The sequence below is a fragment of the Pseudoliparis swirei genome, chromosome 12 (genome assembly GCF_029220125.1).
Source record: "Pseudoliparis swirei isolate HS2019 ecotype Mariana Trench chromosome 12, NWPU_hadal_v1, whole genome shotgun sequence".
Lineage (NCBI taxonomy): Eukaryota > Metazoa > Chordata > Actinopteri > Perciformes > Liparidae > Pseudoliparis > Pseudoliparis swirei.
This window is the reverse complement of record NC_079399.1, coordinates 17,837,194-17,851,954: the sequence shown is the minus strand read 5'-3', so window position 1 is coordinate 17,851,954 and position 14,761 is coordinate 17,837,194. Positions and strand designations below refer to the sequence as shown.

Genomic DNA, 14,761 nt, shown 5'->3' with positions numbered 1-14,761 from the left:
CCCAATAAATTAAAAAGTAGCCCGATGTTGCCAGATTGGACAGAAACCAGCCTCATCTGGCAACGTTGGTCACACTTATTTTTTTGGAGTCAAAATGACAATATAGGACATTGTTTCATGACCTGGAACAGTTAACTAGAGGTCAGCCAAGGTCGCTGCCTGACTCATCTGACTCCCGATCCCCCGCTGCAAGAACACTTCGGCAACGAGTATAAAACGTCTGCCGCACACGGAGAAGATTGTTGCTCTTCCTCAGCTCCGTACAGCTGAGATAGCGATGAAGAAACATCTGGAAACATCCACACACTGAGCCCTGTTCCAAGATCTGGTCGCACTCATTGAAAAACGTCATCGTCCAATCAGATCCTTTATTTATGGGCTCAGATCAGTCAATAATTGAAGATGCACACAGAGACAACCACAGATGCAAACGCACAGATTCACAAATGCACACAGAACGATTCACAAATACGTCCCAATGAACACATACATACATTACGATTTGTTTGTTTGTTGATCGACATTTGTGCCCAGCTTTTTGAGACTCTCCTGCCGTGGCTCAATTCCTCCTGTTACCTTCACATTTACTAACATCTTTGACCCTTTTTGACCACAGCAATTAAAACCTCCAGAAAATGATGAGAATTAATATCGTTTCCCAAGTTTAAGTGTCAGGCACTTTTTGTTTGTTTGTTGACTACCTAAATAGCCCTTTTGTCATTTAAATTTGTTATTTGTTTAGTGATGTAAACATAAAACAAGTACAAAAATGTCAGACATAAACATATATACACACATATACATACACCTACACACACACACACACATACATATACACACATACATATACACGCATACATCCACACACATATACACATACATACACACATACCCCCCCCCCCCACCAAAACAACAACAATAAAAAACAACAAAAAGACAGCAACAACAACAAAAAGCAACACCGGCACCCCCTTAATTATCTTTTACTTGTAAATTAAAAAGTTGATACTTCTTATATGTTTTACACAGTGAAAAACAGCCTGGGGTCAAATTGACCCTAAAGAACACCGATGCATACAAGTTGTGTTTAGGACAATGAAAACATATCATGTGAATTTGATGTTTTCCCAGTTGTCCTCAATAAATTAGGAAAAGTCCTGAAATATGAAGCAAAAAAAATGATGTCAATCATATTTTTAGAGACGTTAAACATTGAATGGGTTCAAATTGACCCCAAAGGTAGTTTGAGGGTTTAATGTGTTTTTTTTAATAACATAGACCTATCTGTAGCCAATCAGATGTCGTCCTCATTTTCATCCAGTCACATTCACGTCATTCGCTTCATTCATCATTAATCGTGAGATAAGCCACGCCCCTCTAAGGCGGCTTAGAGGGGCGTGGCTTATCTCACGACCAATACGCCTCTCAGCGTATTTTCAGGTGTGTGATACAAAGTCCTTCTTCAGGGGACCAGCTGTGTGGTGAACGTACAGTCACCTCGGCCTCTGCCGCTGAGAATGTTGAGGAACGGTTGAACGGTCCCGGGAAAAGCCGGCGAGTGAACTTTGAGTTTCGGCTCCGTGTAGAAACGGATCGTCCCACCTCCGACGTGAGGATCGTGTTTCACATCGCGTCTCGATGATCGACGTAAAGCTTTCCAGTTGCAGAACCCTGATAACGCGACACAGTGAACATCGAATCCGGGTCGATATCCGCAGGAGAAGAGAGCGACGATAACGACGAGTCATTCACTCACGATGTGCTCAGTGAAAAAGTTATACATTATAATGATATCATGACATTTCTTATCTTCTACAATGTTGTTGTTGTTGTTGTTGTTGTTTTTGGCGAGTCGCTCGACCTGTTGACCTGTTTCACTTCCTAAAAGCAGCTTGAAGCCTCTTATAATAATGCACCATTAATACAATAGCAAGCTGATTATTGTATCCATAATCAGCCTCCGATGGCTTATCGTCGAGTGGCAATTCATATTCGCGACAAAAACAAAACAGAAGAAGGAGATGGGGGCAAGTCTAAAAGTTGTCGTCTTTAGACTTGATTAGACGACACAATTCACTTTTTTTTTTTTTTTCACTTCTTTTTTTTGCATTTTCCACAAACCGATTAGTCCTTGACCGAGAAAAAAATATATATCTCCAACAAAATAAAATCAGCACCCATCCAAATCCATCCACATACGCACCATCCCCTCCCACATGTTTATACTTATACATCTACCCTCCAAGAGTAGGACCCAATGAGGAGGGAGGGAAGGACCAAACAATCAAACTAAATACAACCAAATGATAAGCATTAAATACAAAATACACATTTTGTTGACTGAATGTTTGGAAACCCACACACTTTTGCCTATTTAGTCCATATCCCGGTATTCAAGCAATTCATACACATTTAGATAAGTGTCTCATTTGCTTTTTGAGATTATTGATCAGCTAGAATTCAAACATTCAGTTCAGTTTATTTCATATAGCCCATTCTCACAAATTACAAATTTTCCCTGACCTTTGACCTCACATCGGATCAGGAACAACTCCCAAACAACCCAGTTTAAACCTTCAGGAGAGCAACAGAGGAGGATCCCTCTCCAGGATGGACAGAACAATAGATGTCATGTGACCAGAAGGACAGATTAGAGTTAAAACTCATTCAATGACAGAGTGGATGAATAGTTGGTAGTCGGCATGGACCAGACCAGACGTGTGTGTGTGTGTGTGTGTGTGTGTGTGTGTGTGTGTGTGTGTGTGTGTGTGTGTGTGTGTGTGTGTGTGTGTGTGTGTGTGTGTGTGTGTGTGTGTGTGTGTGTATAGGCCGCACAGCACAACTCTGCCTGTCCCTGCCGCAGTGCCTCCGTTGGGCCACCAGGTGGTGCTCAACATCCAGTCTTAGCCGGTCGAAGAGGAGCCTCGGAGCTGTTATTCAGACAAAGAATCGTAAACCTTTAGCGTATCGATTTCCAGGATCAAAGTGAATCGTCACGATGTCGCGACCTACTTCACCGACCGTGTGAACGGCCGCTGCTTCTGAATGAAGCCGATTCGCTGACGTGAGCCGCGTCCGGCCTTTCGGTAGCCGAGGCCTTGACCGCGACCCGCCGATCTGTTCCCGCAGTCGAAGAGCTCGCGGCTTCTGGTTGGAAATCATCGTCGGCATTGTGCCGACAAAGGCACTCTTTCCCTCTTGCTTCCTTCTTGTTCTCGTCGCCGTCTGTGTTTTAAAGTCGAGCGGCGAATGGGGGAACAGTGAGTCATTTCATTGTGGAGGAGTGACGTCACCTTCCCTTCCTTCCTCGGCCAGGTATTGTGTGCACATGTGCTCCTGCTCGCTGAACTGGGGGGACGGCGTCCTGCGCGCCTTTGTTCTCAGAAGGACGTGGAGGCGCTCGGTCCCACCGCGGGCTGCTTGTAGGAAGTGCAAGTGAGGGTGTGTGTGTGTGTGTGTGTGTGAGAGGGGGGGAGGCTGTGTGTGTGGGGGGGGGGGGGCGGGGGCGAGGAAGCAAGGCTACTTCAGAGTATGATGACGAGGAGAACAAACACTCACATTTTCGAAGACTCGGCGGCGGAAGCAAAAGTTGTCAAATGTTAAACATAAAAGCCAAACCAGAAATATGTCTAAATAAAACCAATTAAAACATAACACACATTTAATTACACGATATGACTAAATAGGTCCGTTTTTTTTGGTACATGACAGATATTTTGGCCAGTACTGAAAAAGTTTTGTGCGATTCAACGCCACCCCTCTTCCCACCTTGCAGGGGGGGAAGTTGATGTTGCACTTGAGAACCTGTGTGTGTGTGTGTGTGTGTGTGTGTGTGTGCTTTAGATTTTATCTATGCCATGGTAGCCATGGAAACTGGGTGACATAAATAGGCAGAGAGAGAGAGAGGGGGGGGGGGAGATGTTGCAGTTTTTAATAATGGACTAAATTTGGGTCATAACATCTCGCATGTTGGTCTATAAATTGCGCCTTGTGCCAGTTAGGATTCCATTAATCTTGGTGAATCCCTGGCCGGTCTCCAGCGCGGCCGCGGGCCGTGTGGGAACTCGGCGAGGCCTCCGTCGAAAAGCCGCTAGAGGAGCAAAAGGGGAGGCCGGCGCTCTTTGTTTACTCCTCTCATGCATTGCGTTTTGGTCGCGGTGACACAACGCAAATTGGAATCGTGAATTTACCGCGCCGTGCTCTCGTCATTCATCATTTTCACCCCGCCGGTCTATTTGGAGGGGCACTAATGAGGAGAGGGGGGGGGGAAGGGGGGTTTGAGCGGCTGCTTCTTTTTTTCTGTCGCTAAATTAATTTGTACGTGATTTATTTTTTACGTGCGCGGCACGAGGGACGCAGACAGTGGTCTCCATGGTGAAAGTCTGGTGTTTTTAGACCACGCCCATCCGCCTCAACCTCCTCCCCACGAGGACTTTAACATGCTAAGAATAGCTTAGTGGAGCAATTATGTCAATTTCATCCCTGAAAATGAGTTTTATCGGCACCATCGTTAGTTCTGTAAGTGTATTCTAGATGATTATCATATTTACAGTCGGACACTTTGAACAATAATTTCTTCATAATACATATAAAGGAATAACAATCATGTTATTACCAACAGTGAACTTACAAAGGTGTTCATCAATCTCTCTCGTTATCACTAATTACAATCCAACCGTTAACTCGTGAACGACAATCATACTTATGAAAATTATTTTTGCAATAAGTTATTACATTATCTTCACTACCGTTTGGTGTGTTTTTAGGAAATGATTTATCTTTTTTATCAAGTTACAGAATTGTGTTCAGTAAGATCTCTAGAAGCATATGTGCCCAAAAATGTATAATATATTTTTTTTTAAAGTACGGCGGGCGATCTGCATTGTTACCTCAATGTTGCCTGTGGACGTCCTGGAGAGCGCTGCGTGAGCGCGAGAGGACGAGGCGTCGCGTGAGGTGGACTTCTTCTTCCTCGGGGGTCACGATGGAATCGGGGCGGGAAGGAATGAGAGCGACCATTAAAAGAAAAGGAAATGCGTCGCGTCAGCAGGTTCCTCACACCTCGAGTCGCCACATTGACACTTTCTACTTATTTTTGTACAACCTGGATTTGTATGTGTGTGTGTGGGGGGGGGGGGGGCTCTGAAGCCGTGTGGATGCGCTGTGATGTGAATGAGGCCTTTTATTACCGCAGCGCAGTCACACACCGCAGCATCTTCTTTTCCCGCAGGCAGGTGGAACTGACTGTGGGAGTGCAGACCAATAACAAGACGCCGTGTAAACACTGAGCCTGCGTTATCCCGCACAGTTTTTTTTCCACGAGTCTGGGAGAAGAAAAGAAGAAGAAGAAAGAAAAAAACCAGAAATAAACAGTCAAATGTCACAAAAGGGCTGTTTGTCCACTGGCTGGTTGGGCTCGAGGTTTGCGGGTCTGGAGGCGTATAATAAGTGCATTCTGTTTGCATAATAACAGGCCAACACTGCCAGCTCTGATGTGTCGAGCTCACGTATCAACTGCACGGATCAGAGTTTTTTTAAGGAAAATCGTTGTTGTATTTTTGTGAGTTGACCATTTTGAAAGAATCCTTCCCGCTATGCTAACGTTCAGGGATGGAGAAGAATTAATTCCACATACGTCGCGTCGGCGTGGAAAAGAAGTTATGTGTATTCTGGTCAACTAAAGTTGCACTCCCACATATCAGGCTGTGTCTCCACATTCCTATGAAAGAGGGCCGAATCAGAGCTGAATGAAGTGCAGTTTTGTTTTGTTTTATGTGATTTAATTTGAGACGAACAAATATCCCAAATACCAAAATTGTAAACCGAACACCTAGCTAACGAACAAAGGTTGACTAGAATATTCACACCCCTAATGTCACCTGCGGTGTGAATACATAATCAGTTTGAGCATGTGTATTAATCTCAAGAGAAATATGAAAGCATTATGGATGGCAATATTAAAGTCTTCAAGGTAACATGAATGCAGCCACATATGTAATGTTGTTTCCTGTGGAGAAGGACGTTTATTTTGAAAAGATGTATGGATGTATCGAGCGAAAATTAACTGATGATTGACATCCGTAGGAGACAGTGCGGAAAAATTCGGAAAACATTTCTTAATATCGCATCACAAATGTTCTTTTTGTCCACTGGAGGGCAGTGCAACAAGCCATAAAGCCAACGTTGACATAATATATATTGCCTTCTAAATGTGTGAGCAAATGTTTGCCCGTCAACACGTCCAAGCAGACATGGAGCGGCGTCATTTGGAGTCATATTTGTGTGCACATGTTGAAAGTCCAATATTTACTCTTCCTTTTAGCTGATAAAAGCTCCACTATGTCCACCAGCTAGTCGCTAACTGTGTCCCTCTGCAGCGTTGGGGAGCTGTATCTGTGGGAAGACATTCATGTTAATCATTTGAACTTATTGAAATAATTTAATATATATATTTCTATATATAATTCATTTACATTTGTTAATTGAAGAATTTTTTTAATGGTAAAAGAAGAAAACAATATCTTGTCAGCAGTTTACGATACAGCCGATGCGCAATCTCTTAAATGTAACCATACAAAAAACCTACAGGGTTCAATACCTGTAAAAATATTCAGTGTGTGTGTGTGTGTGTGTGTGTGTGTGTGGAGAGTGCCGGTGAGCGAGTTCTGGAGTGGGACAGCCTGTTATTATGGCCCGTGTGACTGACAGCGTGTGGGCGAGGAGGTAATTGCTGGAGTATGCCTGCGGTGACGAAGGGCCTTCGGGGGAGCGGATGTTCAGCAGACTGAGGCACGCAAAGCGCACAACTGATGACTCATCCCCCTCGCACTCGATCCTCTCCCGTTTTGTTTACTCGGCTCGACTGCGCGGCCCTGAGCCGGAGAGTGGTGACAGACGGGGAACCGTCGCCCGTGTGATTGGGCCGACTTAAAGGATTTCACCTGTTTGGACCTCGGGACAAGCGGCTTAGTCGGATCCAGGTCCACTTCCCATGTAAACCTGCAGACTGTAAGCCTCTGTTTCCCGGACGGAGCGGTCAGACACGGGTCTAAATGTACCGACCGCACGCCCGACCACTGCAGTGGGCTGAGGGGGTCAGACTGATATCATGTCTATATGTTTGTTATATTTATTCATAGGTTAAAAGGATTCAGGAAATGTGTCTAAAACAATGTGTCTCACACAATGTGTCTAAAACAATGTGTCTCACACAATGTGTCTAACACAATGTGTCTAAAACAATGTGTCTAAAACAATGTGTCTAAAACAATGTGTCTAAAACAATGTGTCTAAAACAATGTATCGAAAACAATGTGTCTAAAACAATGTGTCTAAAACAATGTCTAAAACAATGTGTCTAACACAATGTGTCTAACAATGTGTCTAAAACAATGTGTCTAACACAATGTGTCTAACAATGTGTCTAAAACAATGTGTCTAAAACAATGTGTCTTTTCCATATTGCAATATTTCCATTTGCTGGAATGGTGCAGCTTTGAAAAAACAACGTTAGACGTATTAAAGCTTCAATGCTGCCGATGACATGTAATGCCATTAGTCTCCTCTGGTTGCAAAAACAAGTCTGGTTGTATAGAAGTCGATGAGAAAATGCCTCGACGTCTCTCTTGATTTATTCCCTCAGTATAAACATTGTAAACATACGTTTATGGTCTCAATCCTTGTTTTCAGGTCTTCTTCAAAACAACATTATGTTCATGTCGTAAAGTATGGTTCATCTAAAGTAAAATAGGTGATATAAAGCACGGCAGGCTTCCTGTGATTGACTTCACTACTATGGGGTTGTCCGTGTTTTTTCGTCTTGCAGCTTTATCCATTCAGAGCGTGAAAAGAATCCTGAGCAAATAAAAGCAAAACTATCCGCATGGCTTTTTTTTTCTTTCGCGCCGTCACTTTCTTGTCAGTTGTGATACCAGACTGTGGTATTCGCAGGATGCGCATGAGCCGGATTCAACGGGCGTGGTGAGAGAGCAGATACTCGCCGTCAACAGTCAGATCAGCCTCTCGTAAAACACTTGCAGCTTGACATTAATCTCCACCTTTTCAGATGATCTTTTCTGTTTGTTTAGATTCACTCAGATCCGCCCCCCCCCCCTCCCCTCAAGCCCTCGAGGGTCAAACCGTGAGCTTAGACTCACAGAGGGTAAACAACGGCCGCCCCTCCTCTATGGATCGTTGCATTTCTGGTTTTAAATAAATAACTAAAAAAGCTCTGATGGTCTCTGATGGTCTTCTTTGCAGAGGAACTGGCGCTCTGCTCAATGTGACCTCTGCAACTCGCCCCAACTCCACCGCCCACGTTCACCAAAGCGCACACTGGCTTAAAACACGGCGATGACGGCCGGTCATCCGTGGAAGTTTGGGCTTTTTTTTTTTTTTTACCTTTTATCATCTCTGTAAACCGGCCAGATGGAACCGGTGGTGAGCCGGAGGCAGGGATTGACCCCACGGTTCTTTCCACTCAGACGGCCTGACAGTAGTTCCTCAGAGAACACACACACACACACACACACACACTGGGAGGTGGGATTTTCTGCAGCATTCCAATAGTTTCAGTCTGTTAGCGCTCTGACTGTCAACCCCGGCAGTGGGTTTATTATTGGAATGTACAGTATGCGGTGCACTCAAGCATTTCTAAATCATACATACATTTATTGAGTTTGTAAGAATGTCAAATGTCTAAAATAATACATACAACATTTTGAATAACCCCATTTGAGAAAAGTGAGTGAGTTAAAAAAACTAAAACAATCAGGATTTAAAGCTCTCCTGTCATCAGAAGAAGAAGCTGCTGTACATGATCAGGGTTTTGTCCTCCACTCAAAGAAAAAACAACCTCACCTACCTGACAATGAGTCAATGTGTTCAGACCTACCCAACTAGATTTTGTAATTCTTGCGCAACACCACAGACGTTTGCAAAGGTAACAAACACGTCGGGATGAATTCCGGGGAAATGTTAATTTAATGTAGTTGGAAAAAACTTAAATATATTTAAGCTACAAATGTTGTGATGAATGCACGTTTAAGAGGTAAAGAACACACATCCTATGGAGTAAATCTGTGTTGAAGAGGTTATGTATACTTGAATGTATCTGTGTGTGTGTGTGTGTGTGTGGGGGGGGGGGGGTGCATGCAACTGTGCATTTGTATGTGTTTTATTTATTTTTGTCTCCATGGAACAAGGAAACTGAGTCCGATGGGTCGATCTGTGGCAGCCGCCGTTATGAATGGCGGTTGGATCGGCCCTTGAGGCACCGTGGGGCTCGTGGTAATTGATGTAATCAAAGGCATTTTGGCTCGAGGAGTCACATGCCGGCTCACTGGCTAACAACAGCGCTGCATTTACGTCTTTTGTGCTCCTTCCTGGATTTGCTGCTTCCCCTTACCCAGCGAAATTCGTGCAGAGTTCTCATCTGGTTGGCGGGATTCTATCTGCATGGCCGCAAAACCCTGATAAATCCCTTGGAAGTGAGTCATCCTCGCTCTCGAAGAGATGACTCTTTGACCGACGTAAATCTTGTTCTGAGCAGGGCTCTTTTTTCTTTTTTCCTGCAGAGAACGCTTTTCCTATGAGTCACCGCTTTGAGAAGATGCAGGATTATACTTGTAACTGTTTTGCTCGCGGAGCAAATTTACCGAACGCCGCTGGATACAAAGGGAGTTGCTGTCGTTGGATGACAAGCCTCGTGAAATACCCAAATTGTTGAGCAAAGAAAAATAATTGCTAAAAACCCTCCCGCACATTGTAGTTCCACAATGTGATGCAAATGGCTCTCATGGGGGATGTTATTACTGAGCCGTCTCAGTGCAAACAAGAAGCTGGATACAGCTGCAAGTTATTTTATGTGTGCAAATGAGATCCTGCTTTATCCAATCCCTCCTAAATAGCGCTGTGTGATTACGTTGTCACTCAACTGCGCCGCCAGTAGTGCAGCATCGAGAAGTCGCAAGTCTGCACAAGCTGTTCTCATACGCTGTCGATAGCTCTGTCTTCCCAAAGTAATGCACTGTAATCCGTAAAAAATAATTATATATATATATATAACTGCACGTAAACTGGGAGGAGTTTGGGTTCTGTGGGTCTAAAAATGCCGGACTTTCACCCAGAAGAAGTCAATGTTGATGTAATTTTCACACGAACCTCCATACTTGAGTACATTTACGTATTCATCATAACCCAAATGTAACTTTAGTAACGCCACTACCGTGGTTATTTAACATAAACGTTGACTTATTTGCCAGGTAACTTCATTTACGGCACTACAGTACTTATTAAACCTAAACGTTGACTTATATGTCAAGTAACTTCATTAACACCACGACCATAGTTATTTAACCTAAACATTGACTTATTTGTCAGGTAACTTCATTTACGGCACTGCAGTACTTATTAAACCTAAACGTTGACTTATTTGTCACGTAACTTCATTAACACCACTACAGTACTTATTTAACCTAAACGTTGACTTATTTGTCACGTAACTTCATTTACGGCACTACAGTACTTATTTAACCTACACGTTGACTCTTTTATCACGTACATTATTTACGACACTACAGTACTTATTTAACCTAAACGTTGACTTATTTGTCACGTAACCTCAGTACTACCGTACTTATTTAACCCAAACGTTGACTTATTTGTCACGTAAACCCAGCCAAGCAGTTTAGTAGCTTAAATACCACAGATGCTTGAATAGGCGCACCTCTCGCTGGTGTTGCCTGACATTTGTAGGAAAAACGCCTACAAAATAACAAAACAGTATTCATCAAGATCATAAAAATCTGTGTTACGAGGATATGTTGATCTGCATGGAAATGAAACATCTCAGTGCAAAGGTATATTGTAAAAATCCCATTATCATCCAGTCTTTTTACTGTTGAACTGTATTTCCATACATTTGGTGTTGCCTCGTATTAATAGTCAATCATTCGTGCAAATATGTAGATACATTTTGACAAAACAATCGTATTAAATCTGACCAAAGTCAGTTGTCTTTTCACATCACCAATTTGTCTTTGTCAGCATGCAACACCGCTTTAGAGCGTAATTTATTTTCAACAAATGTTACGTACCACGTGGAGTGACTTCACGTACCCTTAACTTATATCAACTGTATAAAGGGGTTTCATCACGCGGTAGGAGAAGTAGAAAAACACTTGGATTGAATTCGTAACCAAAAGCGTCTCAGTTGCTCACCGGGTTGGACACAGCGTTGCACCTGCGTCCGGCTGTCATCGGTTAAGCTGCAAAAAAAATTTTTTTCTTCTGACAACTATCCATCAAGCGGTAACATTACACTCATGTTGCACAATCGTCAGAAACGCCTCGTCCCGAAAGCTGACGGGTTTCGAAATGTGTCCCCATGCATAGCCCCCCCCCCCCCCTCCGCATGCGCTTCCTCTTTCTGTCATGGAACAGTGGCAGTCGTTTCACATGCTGCTTTGATTACGTCTAATTGGACTTCCTGACATAAGAACACAGTGACCGTGTTTACATGCATTCGAATAACTGGCTTAGTCGGACTGAAATCGAATTATCCGTTTCATGTAAACACCTTTGTTCGACTATGTGCGGTCCGACTACGATCCGATTAACACCCCTGGATAACTCGATCCGATCCGGTTGATAATTTGACTATCGCGGCATGTAACGGTGAATTGGATTAGGAACTGGACTTTGCGTCTTTGCGCATGCTTGAGATCCCGCCGCCCTCCTCCCCCCTCTCTCCCATGTCGTGACCCGGAATTCGAAAGAGACGATAATGTCACTATTAACCTCATGCAAGAATAGTAGAGGGATGTAGCTTCGCCTTGCTCTCTGTTCGCCATCTTTCTCGAAATGTTGATGTTGTTGTTGTTGGTTGTTGTTGGTAGTGGTGAAGAGGTCAAGCGGAAATGGCTGTATCACCACGAGTTGTAATGAAAACAGCGCCACCTATCGTATCGGATATGACATGCTTTCGGCCAATGATTCGAATTACTCACTGCCATGTATATTGGGATAACAGCAGATCCCCCAAAAGATAGCATAGTCCGACTAAAGCGAGATTCGAATTATACCATCATGTAAACGAGTGTTTGTCCACAGTACGGGCTCTGGGCGGGAAGACGAGGCCAATACCGTCACCCTGTGGACTCTTTCAACCCCCACCCCCCCACCCCCAACGTTTCAGCCACCCAACTTCAGTCAGTCGCCTTTAAAAGGCCTCGAAGGAGAGGTCATCGAGTGTAGGAATGCCACTGCTCCCTGTGTGTCTCTGTGTGTATGTGGCTGTGTGTGTGTTCAGGGACTACATACTCTTTAATTAAATTGTCCTCGTGTGCATCGGGAGCATGAGCTAGATGTTGACTGTGAATGCGCCGCACTGAGACAAAAGCAGTCGAGGCTCGTCTCCCAGCCCCTTTAGACACGGAGTTCACTCCCGGCTGCTTAAGGGCCCCCCGGCCCAGCTTTTGCTCAGCTCCTATTAGATTCCTGAATTTTTTTTAAACCCTCAGATGTCTCAGAGGTTTCTGCGTGGATGAATATGAATATGAATACCTTTCACTAATCTAGGGGATTAGTCGCTGGATTGTCAAAACAGTTTCTCTAGACCCCAAAAAGAAAATCTGGCTTCCTAAACGTACATCCGACAGATTCTCCTTTTTCAGACCTGTAATTTTAATTTAGCATTTAGCGCCTCATTTCAGGACACCTTCTGTCACATTTAGCTTCTAAATTACCAGTAATGCATTTATTTCAAGTGGAAGCATGTGCAGGCTGCAATGAAATATGTGGCTATCATCTGAGTTTTTCGAGGTAAGCAGATCTTGCTCGTAAAAAGTACCATTTGCATTAAGCTCTCCAGTCTGTTATAAAACATGTTTATAGAGCTTGTGAAGAGAGTAACAACTCAAATTTGAATTATCCTGCCCTTTTGTGTAAGGAAATATAAACTATAAGGATAGTGCAACTATTTTACAGATTTTCTCTTAAAAAAGCAAAAAAGCATAAAACTGAGATATTTCTGGAAACTAGTTTTTAAAGAGCGTTTCACCCTATTTTCCATATACAGTTAGCTAGGAAATAGTTAGCAATTAAAAATGTATCGGTGATATTGTTTTTAGTAGTATATCCGACAGCAACACTGCACTGCGAGCTTAAAGCCCGGGTGATTTAGCTTTTCTTGCTAACGTTGGTTTTAGCCCCAACACTGAGTCAAATTAGCGACGGGGTTGCTCAGCTTTTGCAGCCGTAAAATACAAAGGGCGCCTTGTAGTTTTCAAAAGCAAAAGTCTTGGACACAATATTTAGTCTACGTGTATATAAATTCGATAGTAAAACAGCATTTCGGCATAAAATCCTCCCCTTTCCATGGAAATGAACTTCACTGCACACACAGTCCAATACACAAGGGTCCGTGCTAACGGCCATGTGCAGTTTCAGCGAAAATGATAACCCCCGTATCCTGACACAGGAAGCGTCACCGGGCAGACACACTTTTAAACCCAGTTTTGAAATAAGTTTGCTCATGTTTTTTTAATCTATCAAACATATATGCAAGTTGTTAGTGCTAATGTTGTAGCTGTAAGGTAAGCTCGTGTCTTGAGTGAGTTGTAACAATATGGGAAAAGATTTAACAGAAGTGAAGTGTAACCTGTGAGCCAGAGAAGCCCACACACTGTCCTATTTGTGTTTTAGAGAGATCCACTACACCATGTTTGATAGTTGGCATGTGTATTACATTTTGAACACACATTCATCAGCTTAAAAGAGCACCAAGATACAGAGAGATGTGTAACATGTGTTGCAGCCATCTCTGATCTCCCCTCGTCTAGCAGATGGAGTTCAGGTTAAATGTATCACATGAGGTTTTAAGTCATTGGGGCTGATTTTATAAAGAGAAGTATTGTGTTAAAGATAGAATTCTAATCATGATGCTGTTTTTTTAGACTTATTTTTGATATTGGTTGGGATTCGTTTCATAAGTTGCCCGGCTCATCATCACTAAATGGCTTCATCACCTTCCTCTTGCATACAATGTGCAGTCTTTATTCATGTTTTCCCCTGAATCTCAATCACTTTGATGCTTTCTCCACGCTGGTAACAAACGCCTGTTGGTTGTTTGTTTTGATGTCAGCAGTGGCACCATCTCAAATCGCCAGTTTAATGCATGCAGCAGCAGAGGGAGCTGCTCTTTGAATGCCACTCATGAAAACATCCTGCGAGGAGTGACGGCTGCCGTGAAAATGGGGCCCGTCTGCTGCGCTGTGATAATTCATAATTACATGCAAACTCCCCAGGGGTGGTTTTTACATTAGAAATTAAAACATCTCCAGCGAGTGTTTGCTTGTCCAAATAGGATGTGAGCTCCTTACAGAACCAAAACACAAAAAAGGAGGCTTGCCTCCCTCACATGGCTGCTGTTCAAGTCGAGCGGCGCTCTCAGGATTAACTCCCTCCCACCACCCCGCTCCGCTCATTTAGCATCGTGCATTTCCATTTCTGTTTGTTTGCTTTGGTGTGTTTTCACTCACGAAAACTTGGAAATGAGCCATTCACCAATAACCTTTATTCACTAAAAGTACCCGGTATGTGCAGTTTTAAACATTGCGATAGGCTCCTCGACCATTGTCAGTAGAGTATTTATTGGATTTAGTATTTATATCAATACAAGAACTCAACATGTTTTGCACAACATCCATAGTGCCCATACCTTTTGGTTCACCTTTACTGCTTCTCTGTCAAGCTGTCAGAG

The 14,761-nt window shown here is 43.3% G+C and overlaps 1 long non-coding RNA gene across 1 annotated transcript; it reads right to left on the bottom strand.

Annotated features, from left to right (window-relative positions):
- Nucleotides 1-2,820: 2,820 nt before the first annotated feature.
- LOC130202552 (uncharacterized) lies at nucleotides 2,821-8,223 on the bottom strand. Its single transcript, XR_008833373.1, has 3 exons — nucleotides 4,890-8,223; nucleotides 3,559-3,569; nucleotides 2,821-3,416 (listed from the first exon to the last, which is right to left on the bottom strand). It is a non-coding gene; the product is annotated as an uncharacterized LOC130202552 (long non-coding RNA).
- Between the last annotated feature and the right edge of the window lie 6,538 nt (nucleotides 8,224-14,761).